Source organism: Erinaceus europaeus, chromosome 2, assembly GCF_950295315.1.
Source record: "Erinaceus europaeus chromosome 2, mEriEur2.1, whole genome shotgun sequence".
NCBI classification, from domain to species: domain Eukaryota; kingdom Metazoa; phylum Chordata; class Mammalia; order Eulipotyphla; family Erinaceidae; genus Erinaceus; species Erinaceus europaeus.
In genome coordinates, this window is record NC_080163.1 from 96,573,993 (window position 1) to 96,595,174 (window position 21,182).

The 21,182-nt window shown below is 38.9% G+C and overlaps 1 protein-coding gene across 3 annotated transcripts in view; it reads left to right on the forward strand.

Moving 5' to 3' along the window:
- Positions 1-21,182, forward strand: part of GALNT7 (polypeptide N-acetylgalactosaminyltransferase 7) — a 178,081-nt gene that overhangs the window by 57,169 nt on the left and 99,730 nt on the right. The window lies entirely within an intron of this gene.

The window sequence follows — 21,182 nt, forward strand, 5'->3', positions numbered from 1 at the left end:
CATGGTTGAGCTGTAGGCAGTATCTCTTTATTCATGCAGGACACAGCGCAATCTATACCAAGCTAAGCTAAACTTAACAGTACAACTTCAACTTACCACTACCAAAACGAACAATGTTGTTCTTATATACTTTCCAAGTAGGGTGTAAACAGGATGTGATGTAGAGAGGGTGGAGAGAAAAGTGACTGGTGAAAATCAGGGTGTGACAAGGAGAGGGGGTGGAGCAGGCAAGAATTCTACCACTGAACCACCAATGCCCTGGAGGGAGTGTGGTGCTTTATGTAAATGTAAAAGTGATTTATGTAAATAGACCGCTTTGAATGGGATCAAATCATGTAAATAGACCGCTTTGAATGGGATCAAACCAATCCCTATACAGGCATCAAAAACATATCATGAACCAGTGGGGATTGAACCAATGCCCTGCAGTGGTTATGTAAATAGAATACAGTAGTTATGTAAATAGAATACAGTGTTAAGCAGGGGGTATTAAACTAATGAAACAGAAGGGGTTTTTAGAAGCATACCAACACTCCCCCTCCCCCTCTCCCTCTCCCTCTCCTTCCCCCTCTCCCTCTCTCTGTCTCTTCCTTTTGCCCCCTCTCCCTCTTCTTCCTTTCCTTTCCTTCTTCCCTCAACTAGAGCACCACTTAACTCTGGCATATGGTGGTGCCAGGACCTGTTGTATTCAAGTCCTGTATGCAACTGCTACTCTTTTTCCCCCTGGCCTTCCCACATGTATTTTAAATGTCTTGTTCCAGTCCTTTAAAAATTTCTCCAGTGGTAGTCATACATTTTTAATTCACATTGAAAATGAGACAGACTTAGAGTCCTCACTTCATCTCATCCCCTCTATCTGCGTTTTTTCTTCTTCCCTTAGCAGACAGCCTTTTCACAAATGTGCTTGTTTTTTTTTTGTTTGTTTGTTTTGCACCATCTGCATGGTTTTCAACTCTGATTGCACACCTCAATCCTCTTCAGCTGGCCTCTTGACCCCATGATTCCACCAAATGGATATTTCTACAATCATCTGGCATCTCCCCCTCAACCAGATCCAGTTCTCATCTGTGAAGTGTTTTTTTTTATTTTTTTTATCATTATTTATTGGATAGAGACAGCCAGAAATCAAGAGGGAAGGGGGTGATAGAGAAGGAGAGACACGGAGAGACACCTGCAGCACTGCTTCACCACTCGCAAAGCTTTCCCCCTGCAGGTGGGGACCGGGGGCTTGAACCTGGGTCCTTGCACATTGTAATACGTGCACTCAACCAGGTGCGCTACCACTCGGATTCATCTATGTGAGTTCTAAACCATAGTCAATACTTGTCCATTTCCTGTCTGGGATACCCTGCCTTGGTTTTGGATTCTCTCCCTACATATTGGGCCAGGCCTCTCTCCCCAGTGGTCTCCTCCTTCTCTACCACCAGTCTTTTATGAGCCAAATTCCTCAAGGAGGGGTCTGTGGCCCTCACCTCTCCCCATTTAATAAGTATATTCACCCAGCTCCTCATGTCAGATTATTTTCTACATAGATTCCATCCTATTTTATTTGCTAGGACAGAGAGAAATTGAGAAGGGAAAGGGTAGGTAGAGAGGGATAGAGACAGAGAAACACCTGCAGACCTGCTTCATTGCTCATGAAACATCCCAGCTACAGGTGGGGAGCTAGTGCTGGAACCTGGGACCTTCCACATAGTAGTACTATCTGTGCTGTACCAGGTGCCCCACCACCCCGGTTTATATATTTTTTTAAATTTTTATTTATAAAAAGGAAACACTGCCAATAACCATAGGATAAGAGGGGCACAACTCCACACAGTTCCCACTACCAGAACTCAGGCTCCCATCCCCTCCCTTGATAGTTTTCCTATTCTTTATCCCTCTGGGAGTACAGACCCAGGATCATTATGGGGGGCAGAAGGTGGGAGGTCTGGCTTCTGTAATTTCTTCCCGATGAACATGAGCATTGACAAGTCGATCCATACTCCCAGTCTGCCTCTCTCTTTTCCTAGTGGGGCAGGGTTCTGGGGAAGCGGAGCTCCAGCACACATAGGTGAGGTCATCTGCCCAGAGAAGTCCGGTTGGCATCATGGTAGCATCTGGAACCTGGTGGCCGAAAAAAAAGTTAACATAGAAAGGCAAACACATTGTTGACTAATCATGAACCTAAAGGCTGGAATATTGCATGCTGGGCTAGCATTGCAGGTGTTTCTTCCTGGGCACGTGCTCTCTGGGTTGGAGAGAACTTGACTAGAGCCAACCTGGGCTGCTGCTTACTCAGCAATGCGGGAGAGAGACCAGGAACTTGTGGCAGAGCTGGTAACGCAATGTAATGCCTTTATTGATCAGAGACAATGCCTTTTTATATATCTTTAACCAGATGTGGTAAGTGGGAAAAAGAAATAGCTAGGAGAGGGGGTGGAGAAAAGAGCACGAAGGTAAAAAGCTTCCATAGCAGCTGTTGCGAAGGTTCTAACCAGTGGGATTAACCAATACCCTGCAGGCAGGGTGGGTCTCAGGCAAAACAATGATTATGTCAATAAACCACAGAGTCAGAGCAGGGTACAATTGACAATTGCAGATGTAGATTTGTAGATAGCTAGTTGGCCTATTTTAGTTATATTCCAAAGGACCTGTGACTATACTAGTTTTTTCTAGGTGAACCCAAGTTATTGTCTGGGAAGATGATGTCATGGCTGGAAAAAGGGCTAGAAAGCTGGATCAGGGAAAAGAGTAGCTCCCAAATATGGGAAAGGCATATAAATATTGTTGACTGTAGACCCCATCAATTTGATGTGATCTGGGGCACATATTCAGCTTAGGAGCCTATATAACCTCTGCATCCCTGTAGACCTGAGCTCACATTCTGTGGTCATGAGTAGGAATGTTCCAAGCTGCCCCAATTTCAGAACCTATTTTCCTCAGGTGGAACATAGAGTATGTTGTCCAGCCTCCCTTCAGAGGATGGAATATTCTCTACCGTTGTTGATCCATATTGAGGGCAAGGTCCTATTCTGACACACAAAGGGGTCTATTGTGTTGTTCCTGATGGAGATGACCAGTAACAATGGAGAGAGGGATCTATTCAAGGTCTAAGCCCATCATGTCTGTTTGGGAATCTCAGGACTCCCCAAGTAGGGCCCCAGATCATGGGGTGGCCAGATAGTGACTGAAGAGGCATCATTAAAGTATGCCAGTCTCTTACGTCTCCTTATTCAGCTTTTGCAGTCCTTGCTTTGATAAGGTTAACTTTGGAGTTACTGAGGGAAGTGTAATAGGAAGTAGGTGAGGAGGGTAACTAAGTCTAAGTAGAAACTATTTCCTTGGGTACTTTATTGTGTCTTTTTAGGTCTTTCTACTTGCTTGCTGCATATATTGACTCACTGCAAACTATTGTGCACTTTTGCTTTCATTCTCATAGGATTTTCTAATTCCATTTTGGGTGGTTCACTTCCCAGTTTATATTCTCTATGCCATACTTCTTCACAGAGAAGCAAGTTCTGTTTCCATCTCCTCTGAAGTTTCTCAGAAGCACATTCAATGTAGCATATCCAAAAAAAAATCTCATCACCTTCATTCTATGTCTTTTTCGGTGTTTCCCTCACTCCATTAATCCCATGCAGCTGTAGATCCCTGACACCTCTCTCTCTTTCACCACCCATACTTGACCATTCACTAAAGGTGTCTATGCCCTAGTAACCTTCATCCACTTTGACTTCTTTCCAGTCTGTTCTCTTGCTGCTCAGTCAGTGGATTCTTTACAAAATGTTCCTTTTTCTTCTGGGAACATTACAGCTATGACCTGGTTTTTCACTGCCTCCTGTGAAGGCCAAACTCTTCACCACAGACACCAGACTTGGTAGATCTGGATTTCAGCCTCATCTGGTATCAGCCCCCCTCACTCGTTGCCATATTCCATCCTCTTACTTTGCATGTAATTTCTACCTGGAACATTCTTCCTTCTTCTCTCCCTGGTTACCCTTCAGCTCTCTGCTCAATAATTCTTCTATCTCAAGGAAGCCATCCTAGCTTCCTAGATGAGACCAGCTCTCCCTAAGGGCTCTTACAAGCACTATCTTTGCATAAGTATTTGTAAAAAGACCTCCCTGTAAGCAGGAATGTATTTACTCATCACCATATATATAGTAGAGCAGGAGCTGAACACATTATTTGTCAATCCATTGGATATCCTTTCATAGGAATAGGTGAGTCAGAACAGCAAGAGAATCACAGAAATGCCTTTCTTGATACTAGATGATAGGAAACAGTATGGTGTGGGGTTTTTTTTGTTTGTTTGTTTTGTTTTGTTTTTTGTTTTTTGCCTCCAGGGTTATTGTTGGAGCTCGGTGCCTGCACTACAAATACATTGCTCCTGGAGGCCTTTCTTTTTTTTTTCCTTTCATTTTATTGGATAGGGCAGAGCAAAATTGAGAGGGGAAGGGAAGATAGAGAGGGAGAAAGAAAGATAGAGACACCTGCAGACCTGCTTTACTACTTGTGAAGCAAAACCCCCTGCAGGTGGGGAGCTGGGGGCTCGAACTGGGATCCTTGTCCCGGTCCTTGTGCTTTGTGCCACCTGTGCTTAACCTGCTGCACTACCACCAGACTCCCTTCTGAAAATATCTTAACTCCTTTTCTTATTACCCTCATCAGAGTATTCAACTTCAAATTTGGCTCTAGTATGGCGTGATCCCTGTTCTAATAATAAAGTCTGAGCTTCTTGGCATTTCTTTCTTTCTTTTTTCAATTTCATTTGGGGATGGTTTTTAATAGTTGACAGTACAGTTGTTGACATGGGTACAGTTTCTCACCACTCCATGATAGGTGTCTGAAAACACTCTCACCCCCAATCTAGTTCTTTCTCCACCATTGTACACTAGGACTTCAAACACACACCCCCACCCAGCTCTCCTTCTCAGAGTCCTTGGCTTTGGTGCAATACACCATACCCAATCTAAGTTTTACTTTGTGTTTTCCCTTTCTGCCTTTGTTTCTTAAATTCTGCCTATGAGTGAGATCATAATTATCTCTTTTTGGTTTATCTCACTTACATGATTGGAATTTCTTAAGAGCCATTCTGAGACACTGCTAGTATGCGTCTCATTGCCTGTCATCTCCCTTTATGTCTCCTGCACTCCTAACACTCCATGTGGACTTCCCTAAATATTTCATGCTCTTTTATGCTTTTCTGCCTCTGCCTTACTCTATAATGGTTTCCAAAGACATTTTCCACTCCTGCATCCTCACCTGTCAACCACTCCCCTCATGTATGTATTTTCACAACTTGATCTGTTTAAGTTTTCTAGAAGTGGATCTTTTTCTGTAACAGTACTTTGGAAAGTGTTTGGCAAATAGCAGACCTGTAGAAATATTTGGATAATAAATAAAGTCAACAATGAGATACAAAAGAAGAAAAGAAAAGAAAAAATGAAATACTTGGAAAAGTAGAAGTACTTTTATCTTATAATGATGAATATAAAAACTGACCTAAAGATCAAATAACACTCATGATCCACTAGAATATAGAATAATATGGTTGGCTATTCCTCTTGAGATTAGGTCTACTGGCAGTTTAAAAGCAAAATGTCAGTATGTATTACATAAATAATCTTGATCTATTCTGAATGTATTTTTTTTACCTTACATAATTATGTTTCCTTGTCACACTCTCCTAAAATAGATCTCTAGTAACGAAATGGTAGTACAGTGTCATTCCACACTTTAAGATAATATCTCTCTGGAAAACTTGGAGGTATTTTCTTTCTTGAGGTAATCTTTTCTTTCCAATTTGCAAAAGAAGATTATTTTACACCAATCAAAATATATGTGTTCTAAAGTATTATAGTATTTTTTATGACCTGTTATGAAAGCCACACTCAAGGCAAAGCAAGGAAGCACTAGAGGAAGGCTTTTTTATACATTTCCAGCTGCAGAAAGTAGTAACACTTCATGTGTGAGTGCTGTATTCATTCTAGAATTTCTCCCCTAGAGGGATAATAGGACTTCACTTTTTCAGCTTTCAAAAGAGTATTACAAACATTCTTTCCCAACACAAATACCATATTTGACCTCATTCAGTTTTCCAGTAGTAAAATGCTTTCCTGCATGTCCTAAGGATGGTTCATGAGCCTGTTGCTGCCATAATTTCTGATAAAGTTTTCAGGTAGATTTGAAAACCACTAGATGCTATCACTGGGGTAGCCAGATTGGGGGGGGGGGGGCGGTTAAGCTGTAAGGCACTGGCTGGTATTAAATTGTGATATATATTTTTATTATAAGAGACAAGAATCAAAGACTAGGATTAACTATTTCTCTGCATTAAAAAAAAAAGTGTCAGTGATATGGTCACCAAGTATTGATGTTGGATTGTACTTTCAAAAAATTGTATAGGTCGTCTAGAAATAAAAGTAAGATTCTTAGGTAAGAAAGTAGAGTTTATTTACACACATTGAAAGAAAATTTAAGGATGTTATGTGAGTAAACTAAAGAGGAGCGGATGGAATCTCATTTTCAGCTTTTAAATACTCCCTCCTTTCCAACTGATGAAATACTATGATCGTTCATTGAACCAACTATTCAACAGGGTTAGTTTCTTATTTCTTATCCTACTAAGCTATTTGGTTTTTAAATGTATATTTCTGCTCTCCTTGTGCGCACAGAATATATATGCATACATAAATTACTCATGTGTTTAAAACTCTGTACAGGTTTTATTTCTTCATCGTTCTTTTTCTTCTTCCCTTTGATTTCATTCCCCCCTCCCCCCAATACCTTTCCATTCTCTTGCCACCAGGATTATATTACTGGGACTCAGTGCCTATATGACTGTTGTTCCCAACTGCCATTTTTTCCCTTTTGGGTTATTTATTTATTTTTTATTTATTTGTTTGTTTTAGATACAGAGAGAAATTGAGAAGGAAGAGAGAGATAGAGAAGGAGAGAGAGATACCTGCAGCAATACTCCAGGGCTCATAGAGCTTCCTCCCTGCAGATGCGGACCAAAGGCTTTAACCTGGGTCCTCTTGCATGATAATATGTGTTCTTACCAGGTGGTCTACCATCACGCTCTTTATTATTTCTAATAGGTACTGTCTGTTATTTACAACCTGTGGGAGATGGGGTTTTGAAGTGACATTAGTATCTTGTATTTATAGCCTTGTCTTGATAACTATGCTCTCGCCACTGAAATGATAGCATCCACTTTGACAAGCATAATTTCTTTGCCTTTTCAAATACACTACAAAGTAATTTATTGATCATATGTTTAACATTCGTGTTTTATTCTTAAAATTCAGTTCTGATCAGATAAAGATCTAATATTAAACATAACTATGTCGTCTAAGCATCTAATATTAAATATAAACAAGAAAGATTTTCTTCTATTTAGAAAAAAAATTGTAATTTAGTTCATCAAAAAAGACATGACTTTTTAATTATGGTCCCTGAAAATAAAGAAGTTATCTGGGCTCCATAAATATGTTTAAGTTTCATAAACTTCTTGGTTAGTTATCTATGATAATGATTTTGAACTGAACCATTAAAGAGTCTTAGGCAGTGGCGCACTGGGTTAAGCACACATAGTACAAAGCACAAGGACCTGCACAAGGATCCTGGTTCGAAACTACCCCACCCACCCACACACACCTGTAGGGGATGGCTTCACAAGTGATGAAGCAGACCTGCAGGTTTCTGTCTTTCTCCCTCTTTATGCTCCCTTCCCTTCTCAATTTCCTCCTGTCCTATCCAAAAAAAAAATTGAAAAAAAATGACCATAGGAGCAGTAGATCATAGTGCAGGCATGGAGCCCCAGCAATAACTCTGGAGGCATTTTTTTTAAAAAAAGAGCCTTAGGGAGCTAAAAAGACAGCATAATGGTTATGCAAGACTTTAATGTTTGGGACTATGAGGTCCCAGAGGTTCCTGTAAGCTAGAGCTAAGTAGTGCTCTAGTCTTTTTTTATTCACTGTATGTTTCTCTCTGTATTATATTTTGCTATCTCTCTCTCATTAAAATGAATAACTAAAATATTTCTTAGAGTGTTAGGGATAAAAGGTTTTTTTTGTTTTGTTTTTTTGTAAAAGAATAGATGGGTGGGGATAGATAGCATAGTTGTTATGATTCTCATGCCTCCAAAGTCCCAGGAGGATCAATTCCAGTACCACCATGAGGGAGAGCTGAATAGTGCTCTGTCTGATAAAAAAGAAAAAAAGAAAGGGAGAGGGGGAGAGAGAGAAAGGAAGGAAAGAAGGAGGAAAGGAAGAAGGAAAGAGAGGAGGAAGAGGGGAAGGAAGGGTAAAATAGACATTAATGTGTATTTTGGTTCTTTAATTGTCCATTCTTTCATTTAATTTATTCTCCTTTGAGTATTACCTGATATTTTTCAGGCTTGATTTAAAATTTCGATTCTCTTTCACATGGATCAAATTTAGCCAGAAATCATTATTCTTTATAATAATAGATTGGCCTACACTTAACACCAACAGATGTGCTTTCTCATGTTTAAATAAAGTACTCATTTTCCATGAAGTTCGCTTTTCACTCACAGACGTAATTTATCCAAATCTGGAAAATAAACTAAAAAAAAAAAATTGAAATTTTAGATTTTTAATTATCTCATTTGGATTCCAGGAATACTGGCTTAAACCAGACCAAACAGTAACATTGGAAAATCAATCCAAAGTCAACTTAAGTTGTAGCAAGGTAGGAGCAGATGGCCTGTAGTAAGGCATCTCAATGTATCCCATCTCTGAGGAAACACTCAGTAAGTACCTATTGTTTGCTCTGTGTATGGGGCACAAGAACACTTAATACAGTCTTACCATCCTCAAAATTCACTCAATCATTCATTTTCTGAGTTTCGAACTGTTGGCTTGATTTCCTGGTTACTTGATGGTAATTTCACATTTCTAAAGTAGAACATTAAACATTCTAGTGTTAATAGTGATAAGAATTTTGTGTTAAATCTCCCTTTTTTTCATTGTAATTTTTAATTTATATGTTGAAAATGGGCATTTTTTTACAAGGAATTGGGAATTTACCCTGACACATTTAAAACCTTCAATATGTTCGTATGCTTTTAAATAATTAAATGTCCTAGTTTAACTCAATCCTTTACTTTTGTTTGGATGAACTAATTTTTGTTGTGAATTGTACTATATCTGTCTGAAGAAACAATGGATTTTTATTAACCATGCTTATAAATATCACTGTCAAAACTGCTTGTAAACCATCATCACCAATCAGTGGAATAATCAGAATTGTAAATGATTTTGTGTTACAGGAATTTTTCTTTTTAGTATAACCTTGCTTCAGAACATTGTCAATAAATATATATTATATAAAGAAATTCATACTTGTCTTTAAGTTTGGGTTCTGGTGACATAAAAATGATACTTCTTTGTCAGTTGAAGAGTAACTTTCCTAACTTATAAATATAGTTGTGCCTTACCAGAAAAATGCAAGCGTACTCCCCATATATTGTCCAGTAATAGGAGTAAAGTCAAATATCAAAATGTACTGGAATATCTACTTGAAATAGAGGTAGCCATGGAAACAGGACACTAGTTAATTTATAACTTGAGATGCTATTATGGCATAATTGTTATTCTGACACAACATTGAAACTGATTGATGTTGCAGTCACAACGTGTGCATACATATATTTATTTACATATGTATATGCTATTTTTATTATTATTACTATTTTAATGAGAGAGACCGAAACACCGCTCAGCTCTGGTGTATGCTGTTGTAAAGGATGAACCTGGGACCTCAGAGTTCATCAGAGTTCATCAGAGGCATGAGTCTTTTTTCATAACCATTATGCTGCCTACTCAGCCTGTATTATTTATATTTTTAATGTAGTATCCAGCATGACCGAAGGGCCTACAGCACATAATGAGACTGTTTAACTGCCTCCTGGACCCTTTAATTTTTTTTCCTTTTTTAAATTTTATTAGAGAAATAATGGCTTATAGGACAGTTGTTAACATTCCTATCTCCCCAGGTGTCTGTATACTACTCACACCATCAACTTTAAATCCCTCTTCACCATCATACACTAGATACCTGACACCCCACCCCATCTCCTCCCAGTTCAGAGTCCTTACTGCAGTATATTCCAACTAGTTCAAATGTCACCATTTGTTTCCCTTTTATTACTTTGTTTCTTAAGTGGGATCATCTATTTTCTTTCTCTTTCTGGCTCACCTCACTTAACATGATGCCTTCATGTTTCATCTAAGATACGGAAAAGGAAAATATTCCATCATTTCTTATAATAGTAGTACTCCAGTGTTTATATATCACAACTTTCTTAGCCACTTACCTGATGTTGGACATCTGGGTTGCTTCTAGGTTTAGCTATTACAAACCGCTACTAACATATACATAGATCTCTTTGGATAGTGTTTTTTGGATAGTTTCCTGGGAGAAGAACTGCCAGGTCACAGAGTAGATCCATCTCTGTTTTCCAAAGGTATGGAATCTATTTACATCCCCACCAAAAGTGTAGAAGTGTTCCTCTTTTCCCACATCCTTGCCAACACCCTTATTGTCCTTTCTAAACTATGGTCTTCTCACATGTGTAAAGTGGCATCTCACTGTTGTCTTTATTTGCATTTCTGTGACAATCAGTGATTTTGAGCACAGTTTCATATGTCTGTTGGCCATCTGGATATCTTCCTTAGTAAAAATTCTACCCATGCCCTCTCCCCATTTGTAATGGAGTTGTTTGGGTTCTTGTTACTAAGGTTTATGAGCTCTTCACATATTTGATTATAAGCCCTTTACCCAGTATATAGCATGGAAAGAACTCTAATTTAGTAAGGTATCCTTTTGTTTTGTGATAGTTATTTTGGCTGTGCAGAAGCTTTTCAATTTTAACATAGACCCATTGATTTATTTTTGTTTTGTTTTCCTTGCTGTTGGGCTTGATACTTCAAAGGTATTTGCAAAGGAAATATCATGGAGTATTCTGCCAATGTTTTCTTTTTTATATAATTTTTTAAACATTTTTATTTATTATGGATAGAGACGGAGAGAAGTTGAAAGGGGAGAGATAAAGAGGGAGAGAGACAGATAGCACCTGCAGCCATGCTTCACCACTTACTTATGAAGCTTTCCCCCCTGCAGGTAGTGGAACTGGGGCTTGAACCCGGGTCCTTGTGCATGGTAATGTGAGCACTTAACCAGGTATGCCACCACCTGCTCCCCTAATGTTTTCTTATATGTATTTGACAGTTTTCGACCTAGTGTCTGTGTCTTTGACCCATTCAGGTTGACTTTTGTACATAGTCATATGCAATGGTTCGGTTTCATTCTTCAGGATATTTCAACCCAAATTTCCCAGCACCATTGTTGAAAAAACCCTACTTTCTCCATGTGATGTTTAGAGCACCCTTGTAAAAAATTAGATGTCGATGACTGTGAGAGTGGGCCCATTAATTTTTTCATTTTTCATTTAGGGAGAGGGGGAAACACCATAGCACCACTTCACAATCCATAAAGGTCCCCCTGTGCCATATATAATGCTCCCATCTGGTACTGGAACTTAGACCCAGGCGTTCATGCATAGTAGGGTACATGTTCTGAGTAAGCTGTCTCCAGAGCCCTACAACGTTTTTGTAAAACTTAGACTGAAATAACCTTGGGGGGGGGGGGAACTTTGATCCATGTTGTTTTCCTAGGTGGCTTTTACTTAAAATCAAAGCTTTTTCATTCTGCATCTGTATTTCATCTTTTACCTGTCAGGAAAAATCTTGAGCTATTTTGAAACAGCTGGGATGATAGTGCATGTTTTTGCCTTCTACTTAAAAAGAATCCCACAGCCTCTAGAGGAAGCAGACCACAACAAATTAAAAACTCATTGCAGCCATGAGAAAATGTAGATTAAATGTCCTTCAGTGGGGTTCTTCAATAACTCAAATAATTGACTTTTCAGGAATAGTTGATACTTTTATAATGAATAACAGTATTTTCACTTTTTAGTTTTCTCATTAAATCAGATAAATCATAATTTTATCTCATCCTAATTATGGTGAAGACACTGGATTAAAACTGGGAGGAAAGAGATCATAGTAAAAAAGTTGAAGCATCCCAAATATCCAGCAAAATATGAGTGATGATGGAAGTTGTGGAATATACACACAGTAGAATACTACTCATAAAAAATGATGATCTCTTTCTGCTATAAAATCGTTGGAGCTAAAGGTATTCATGTTAAGTGAAATAAGCAGAAACATGAATACCGAATGATTTCACTCCTTGGAAGGATCTGAGAACATAGTAAAGGAACACATAGGGTGAAACTTTAATGAACTGTGGTTTACTGCAGCACATCTGGGAGCTCAGGAAAAGGGGGAGTGTGGACTGGGATCATGGTGGGGTTGAGGATCCAGTACCATATAGTAGAGTAAGATGATGTTTGGTGGAGTGTGAGATATACTAACACCTATCTTCTGTCTTGTAGAGCTGTGGAACTGTATCCCTAAGACAAGATCAGTCTTATAGGTTAATATTTTCTCAATGAAGTCATTCAAAAATGTTTAATTTCAGAGAGAGAGAGAGAACACCCAAGGAGTAAAAACTTGCCATATTTACATAACCTAGAGGTTTTCAATTATTATTCTACAGAAAACAAGAGAGTTTCAGAAAACTATTAATGTCACTCCAGATGTATACTTCTGGCTAGAATGCCATTTGAATGATGCAGCAGGTGGCATAAAGGACTTGCAGTCCCGAGGTCCTGGGTTTGATCCCCAGCATCGTGTACTATAGTAATGCTCTATCTAGTTCTCTATTTTGTTAACAAAGATTTTAAAAATAATCCACCAAGAAAAAAAGAAAGGAAGGAAGGAAGGAAAGGAGGGAGGGAGGAAAGAAAAGGACGAAATAGCTCCAGTGTTAGAGCACAATACTTGTATACCCAAGGCTCTTGATTTGACCCTCACTGCCATATGGTACCAGAGTGGTGCTCTGACTTCTTTCTCTTGTGAAACTCTGTACATCTCATATGAAATAAATAAGTAAAGTAAATTTTTAAAAATACCAGACAACATGCATGAAAATCTAAATCTGTAATAATTAACTTTCTAGTTTCACAACTATAAAATCTATTGGGGTCTCTTTCATAATGAAAAATCTTCATTTTACTAAGATAACTTAAATGTTAAAAATGTGACCTAGCCAAGTTTAATTCGAGAACTATTCATGATAAAACAGTACAGGCTTGTATTACAGACTATATTTAATGTTTTGTGTGTTTGGTTAAAAAAAAGAGTGACATTTAGTGACTCAAAATGCTTCTTTATGGACCTGGTAAAATATTTGCAGCAGTTAGCTAAAACTGCAGCACAAATTTACCTATTTTTAGCTGTGGTTGTCATACTGGATTACAAGTTTTGATGGAAAATAAAAGAAGTAATCATTGCCTATTAGCAGTCGGTAGTTCTCTGCTGTCGAGAGCCTCAGTGTTATAATAAACCTAGGTCAGACTGGTTTACCACATAGTACTCAGCCTCTGACTTGTAGTTATCCTGCCAAAATTCAATATATAGTAGAGAGTTGTTGACCTTTGATTTTTATCCTGGGTTGATACTTAGGAAACAAACAAGAAGAAGAAGAAAAAAAAAAGAATAAGAATTAGAAATTCTTCCTATACAACTATTATCTTTCAGCAAGTATTTTTTTTTGTTGTTATAGTATAATAAGCTGTACTATTCTATTTTCAGTTCTGCCCTAGTTGGGGTACTGTCATGGGCCTTAAATATCTTCCTAGTTCACTGATTTTTTTTTTAAGCTAGGGAGAGAAGTCACACTTCTCCATGTTCCTATTTGCAGTATGAGACTCGAACCAAAGTTTCACACATGGCAAAATACACCATCTACTGAGTGTCTCCCTGCCCCTAGTTCACTGGTCTTCAGTATGCATGGAATAGGGATCTAAGGGATGGCATCCTAAATATTCCAGGACTGCTAAAGTCTCTTTAATCTTGGGTTTTTCCACTGTAAGTCCTGAATAGGCACAAATTACCTGACTCTAGCTTCTCCTCCCATGCTTAACAGGACTACTGACTTCCTCTTTTGAAATGGAACAGGACTGGAATCAGCAGGCATATATTCAGGTAGAATCCAGCAGTAGCCAACCAGAGAAAAATCAGTTCTGAGGCTGGAAACACCCACACTCCCACCCACATTCTGCCACTTGTTGGTGAAAGTGTATAAGCACATGTTTCCTCTGAATTTTGGGGCTGTTTATTTTTGCCATCTTCCTCCTGTTCTCTTTTTTGTTAGCATTTACTTTATTTTATTTTATTTCATTATTCTTTGAGAGACTAGAGTACTGCTTAGACATGGTGCTGGAATCCATCCCGTTGTCTTGTGCCTACAGGGTATGTGTTCTATCCTCCCAGTCACTTCCCTGGCCATAATTCTGCTTATTTATTTTTTGTTGTTGTTGTTCTGTTCTTCCTGCTCCTTCTAGGTGAGTAAGTACAGCTAGACAAAGGGTCTGGTGTGTGTGTGTGTGTGTGTGTGTGTGTGTTGTGTGTGTGTGTGTGTGTGTGTGTGTGTGTGTGTGTGTGTGTGTGTGTGTGTGTGTACTAAGAGGGTTTTTGAGTCACAGAGTTAAATTTGACCTGTTATGTTTTTAAGTTTTATGGCTCACACAGAATGGCAGCCAGATGATATGCACGTCATTAGCAGTGGGCACTTTCTGAAACTAAAGTATAATTTCTCAAGTTGTCATGTGTCTGCACGTGTTCATCTTCCAGAGCTTGTTTTTCAGGGAGGGTTCCGCTTGCAGTTTCAAGCCCCAACAAAACCATATTACTTGTATTTGTTCTGTTAACCATTTTTTCTAAATCTCTTTGTAGTCATACCATTTGTATCAAGGCAAGACCATCTTGGAAAATATATCACACATAAGTAGAATGAGTAGATGGGAGGGGAGAGCTTTGTAATTGTAAGGGACAAGTAAATAATCTGACTTGATGTTTATATATGTATGTATGTACTTATTTATTTTTCTCCAGGGTCTCATATCTGTGTTCCCACTGCTCCCTGCAGACATCTCTCTACCCTGTGCTCCTCCCCTTTTACTTTCAGAAAGAGTAATTACAATGCTGGCCTGTCATGCATGGAGCCTTCCTTTATGCCTTGAATGGTGCTCCTATGTGATGCTGGGGTGGGGGTAGGGGTCGCTCAAACCCTGTTCCTTAAACATGGCAAAATCTGTGAACTATCTCCCAGCCCCTGGGTTGATTTTTTTTTTTTTAATAACCTCACATTACTATCTGGTGGTAATTGATTCTGTTTTTACAATATACTTCCACCTTGATGAACATGTTATGTTCAAAGATTACTTACCAATTCTCTCTTCCATTTTGAGTCACCAATGATTCACTGATCTTTACTGTATAGTAAGTCAGCTGTGCTTATTAACATACCAATGAGTCATAAAGGCATCTGCTGGTTCTCAGTCATTTGAAGAAATGAAGAGCATGCAGTTTTCCTTCTCAGAGGAATTGAGTACACCTACACCTATTACTACTTCCTAATATCCTTCACTTTTTTCCTCTTCTCTCTCTGATGGAATTGGAGTTCAGAGCCCTCTGTCCATCTTCCCCTAACAATTCTCCCCCCTCTGGGAGTATAGAATATAATTCTTTATAGGGTACAGAAGGTGGGAGGTCAATTACCTTCTGTAATTGCTTCTCCACTGGACATGGAAATTGGCAGGTTGATTCGTAACCCCATTCTGTTTCTGTCTTTCTTTAGTGGGTTAGGGCTCTAGAGAGGTGAGGTTCTAGGACACATTGGTGAGGTTGTCTGCCCAAGAAGTCAGGATGGAATCATAGTAGCATCTAGAACTTGGCGTCTGAAAGGTAGTAAGATATAAAGCAGGACAAAATGTTCAATAAACAGGAACCAGAAAGTAGGGCTAGAGAAGATGAGGATATGGGTATTAGGGTAGAAAGAAACTAGGAAGTCTGGTTTAGGTACGTTTCTAGGGGGTCATGACTTTAGTAATTTTTGTATGAGTTTGATAGCTAACATGGAGGTGACCTGAAAATATTGTCTGGGAAGATGGTGTCAGAATTTAGAATAGGGCTAGAAAGCTGGATTAGAGCAGAAAGTAGCTCCCAAACTTAAAGAAAATCTATGAATACAATTAACAGTTTAATATGTCAGTCTTTCCCAGGGCCCATATATATATTTATATTTAGCACAGGAGCCTGTGTAAGCTATGAGTCCCTATCAGTCTGAGCTCACAGTCTATGGTCACAGCTGGAAACATTCTAGGCTGCATTTATTTCATGGCCAGTCTTCCTGAGTGACATGGTAAGGATGACCCAGTGTCCTTTCAAAGAGTCCTGCAGTCCCTACCGTTGCTACTTTATAGTGAGGCCAAGGTTCTAGAGAAGCCCACAAGAGGGCTTTTGATCACGTTCCTGATGGAAGTGACCAATGATGGTAGAGAAAGGGATCTACTAGGGGTCTGGGCTCATCGTATCTATGTGAGAATCAGGTATATTGCTTTCATAAATTAGCATATTCCACGTTCTTCAGCTATGTAGTATTTTTCTGTGGAGTATTACACAACTTATGAATGTTGAAATCTGATGACCTTTTCAGTCTACTAATATTTCTTCCACCTCATTCTTACTCCCCCATTTACCAGTTCACTGGAGCTTGCTGAGAAATACTGAAGCTGGGGAGAATTTTTTTTCCCTTTTTTTGTTCTACTTGGTTTAACATCAACAATTTAAGTTTACTTTCTTAGAGTTTTATAGTGATTTCTCTGTTCTAATTTCCTTGCAACATTACCAAAATTGAGTAAAATTTTGAGGGGAAAAAAAGAGAGCGAGACTAAAGAAAATATTTTTTTCCCATCATCAGAACCCCCTCTCAGGTTTACTGGTCTATTTTAGAATCATGATTGGCTAACTCTTCTTAGGATGAGTTTATCCCCACTAGAACCCTAGGTTCTTCAGGAATACAAAATTTCTGGAAAAAATGGACTCCTATTTTTCTCTAGCTCTTATATAGTAAGGCTCAAAGCTTAGGCTCCAGCTGAGTCCCTGTCACTGTTTTGTGTGATGGTCAGAAGCCTGACAGGAAGTCTCATCTACCTTATAACACATGCCCAAGGAAGGTCCATATTTAAGTAGTCAGACTAAATACTGCATTTCAAGTTTTAGTTTTGTACCATAGAGGAAAAAGTATGAGAAAACTTTTCAGTGAACCCAGAAGTCTACTGGGCATGCTATTTGACTCAACTTTCTGGACAATCTCACCTTTTCATTCTTTTTGAGCTATTTTACCATCCTGTCAGTGATACAAAACCGATAGTGATATGAAAGGTTCTTGCTTATTGAAATGGCAATAGTAAACAACTAAATGCAATTGGTGATAGCATTCTGTATATTGAATAATTTATCTACTTTGCATCTACTTGCAAATATTTGATGTATGCTTGTATATTTGTTTCTTGAATTCATCTTTGAATTAATAACATGTTACCGGGTTCTTATAATGGTTATGCAAAAAGAATCTCATGCCTGAGGCATCAAAGGTCCAGGTTCTATCCTAGCACCACCGTAAATCAGAGTTGAGTAGTGCTCTGGCTTTAAAACAACAACAAAAACCACTATCTTAATTAATGAGCCAATTAAAATTTGCCACCTGTTCAAGAAAAAAACTCTTATAAATATATACATACATATATATATATACATATATGTATGTATATATTTACATATCTATGAAAATCCACAAGAAAAGTGATGGCTTTGATTGCCTTTACAGAAGGGAAGGCAGCGGGTCAGTGAAATAGGTCACTTGGATAGTGTCTTGCTTTTGCCTTGCCTTGTATGTAACTCACACCTGGCCTCCACCCACTGAAGGAAGATTCAGTGCTATTATCTCTTTCACTTGCTGCTTCTCTGCCTTTTGTCTCTATCATAAAATAATACAAAATAAAATAAAATGAGTGCAGCAAGAAAGTAGAAAGACCTTTAAAAAAGATACCATAAAGTACTTAATCAAATATTTTCTACTTAGGCCTAGATAACCTCCTTTTTGGTTACTACTAGGCCAACCCATCATCTGGGATTCTAGTCAGGGAATCTTTGGATATGATGGGTCTAGACTTATAATAGACCCCGCTCTCCACCATCACTGGTCACTTGCGTCAGAAATCATCATAAGCCCTCATGTGGGCCTCTAAAGGACCTTGACAGTCTATGCTGCCACTTGAGGAAGACGGGTCCTGAAATGAATGTAGCCTAGAATGTTCCGAGCTCAGACTGACAGGGATGCAGAGGTTACACAGGATCCTATGTGAATTATAAATAGATATGGGCCATAGGTCAGATCTTGATGGGGTCTACAGCTAATGGTATTTATATACTTTCCTCATATTTAGGAGCTAGTCTCTACCCTAATCCAGATCTTTAGTCCTATTGTCAACTCTGACACTATCTTCCCAGGCAGTACTTCTAGCTCCCCTGCATGTCAGTTATTGGGCTCAAGCAAAAATTACAAAGTCGTGGGCCTGCCTCTTAAATATACCCTTAGTTCCATCTGCCCTATTCTTACCTTTAGGTTCTTGATTATTAAGCAATTTGCCCTGCTTTATAGCTTACTGCATTTCAACCACCAAGTTGCAGATACTACCGTGATGCCATCCTGACTTCCCTGGGTAGATGACCTCACCAATGTGTCCTGGAATCTCACCTCCCTAAAACCTTATCCCACTAGGGAAAAATAGAGACAGGCTGGGGGTATGGGTTGACCTGCCAGCGTTCATGTCCAACAGAGAAGCAGTTACAGAAACCAGACCTTCCACCTTCTACATTCCATAAAAATTTTAGTCCTTACTCACAAAGGGACAGGGAAGCTTCCAGTGGAGGGGATGGGATACAGAACTCTAATGGTGGGAATTGTGTGGAATTGTACCCCTCTTATACTAAAATCATGTCAACTATTATTAGATCACTAATAAAAATAAATAAACTTACCAGAAGGGAAGGCAGGAAAAACTGCTTTTTTTTTTTGTATGACCTTTTGAATCCTCTGACTCTTGTACTACATGCTTATGCCACCTAAACAGACTCAAAATTTTTAACTAGATTAAACAGCTCAATTAAAAAGTTACAAACTCTAAAATCAGTCCTTAGATAGCCCTGACTAAAACTTCAGCATAAACTGAACCTCACATTTGAATTAACTTTCTATTGAAATTTTGTCTACAAATGATCAGTATACCTAGAACCTTACTTCTGTGCTTTTTTTAAAAAAAAACAAAACAAAACATTATCTTTATTTATTAGATAGAGACAGCCAGAAATTGAGAGGGTAGAGGGAGATAGGGAGAGAGAGACACACACTTGTAGCTCTGATTCACTGCTTGCAAAACTCCCCCTGCAGGTCGAGACTAGGGGCTCAAACCTGCACTTTGTAACATGTGCACTCAACCAGGTGTGCCACCAACTATCCCCCACTTCTGTGCTTTTTAAAATAAATGTTTTGACATTGATTTTTTAAGATGGCTTACCACTGTAGAAAATCACTGGTCAGATGATACATTTTTGTTAAATCTATCAAGGAATCTGGTGCTCTTACTATAGTGTGAAGCAAGAGACCAGCTTGCCTATTCTGCAGTTTTAACTTCGCCTTGCCACTTCCCCAGCTGTGCATGCCTTATAATCCCCTTGTCTAATGATAGCTAGCAGCTCTCCCTTTGGAGGTTTGCAAGCTTAGATGCATATTAAAATCACCTGGGAAGCTTTTAAACCTCTGAATGCCCAGACCAATTAAATCACAATGTCAGGGGATGGGTCACAGACTTCAGTATTTTTGAAAGCACTGAAGTGATGTTAATGTCAAAAAAAGCTGCTTTGTGCAAAGAAAAGTAGTGATTCAGCAAGAACTTCATTTATTATACTGGAAAAGTCCCCAGAATTTCTACATAAGCAACGATATGGGTGAAGAGGACCCAAACAGGAAAGGGAGACAGCCTCTTCCACATTTCCTTCAGGCAGAATTAGGTTTAACCTGGGCTATCTCTGGAATTGGGCAAAGTGGTTATTGGATGTTATCTAGAAGCCCAAACTGCTTTGGTTACAGTAACTAGAGCTGCTTTTATTTATTTATTTATTTATTTATTTATTTATTTATTTTTAAAATATAGTTCTGGATCTAGCTAAACTCTCACTAAGTAAGAAATACCAAATTGGAACATCAAGTGTATCTCCTCATCTTCTCCTGCTATTAGGGCCATGAAGCCAGCCTAGTGAGAAAGGGATTATCAAATCTAATACCATTGCCATCTATGGTTGTGTGACTGATGAAAACTTAAAATACATCAGGCAATTGGGAAAATCCACTGTGACTTAATGAGTATCTCTGTTAGTCAAAGGTAGTAGAACTTCACTTTTTTTTTTGCCTGCAGGGTTATTGCTGGGGTTCAGTGCCTGCACTACGAATCCACTGCTCCTGGGGGTTATTTTTCCTCTTTTGTTGCCCTTGTTTATTATTGTTGTTGTTGTTATTGTTGTTGTTATTGCTGGATAGGACAGAGAGAAATTGAGAGAGGACAGGAAGACAGAGGGGGAGAGAAAGATACCTGCAGACCTGCTTCACTGCTTCTGAAGTGACCCCCCCCTGCAAGTGGGGAGCCAGGGGCTCGAACCTGGATCCTTATGTTGGTCCATGTGCACTTAACCCGCTGCGCTACCATCTGGCCCCCAAACTTCACTTTTGTAACCCATAGCAAAACGTTTTATTAGGAAGTGTTTGAGGCGCTGCAAGGTCGCACACTCAGTAGAGCATATATGCTGTGCTATGTGAGACCTTGTGTTCGATTCCCAGCACCACACAGAAGCACCATGATGAACACTGGATACCAGAGGAGCTATGTGGATAGTGAATGGTGCTTTGGAATCTGTCTCCTTACTGTCCCTCTCAAAGAAATAAAAGAATGGAAAAATCAGACCAGGAAGATAAGCATTCACAAAACCCTAGGTTTTTCTCCCCATCAAGAGATCTTTGATAGTTCATAATGGAATAAGTAGAAAAAAAAATACACCCATTCATTATTTTGAAAGGAAAAGGCAAGGCAATAATCTATTCTTGGTATGTCCACCTTTCCCACCTTTAAATATATCTTCTAATGGGAT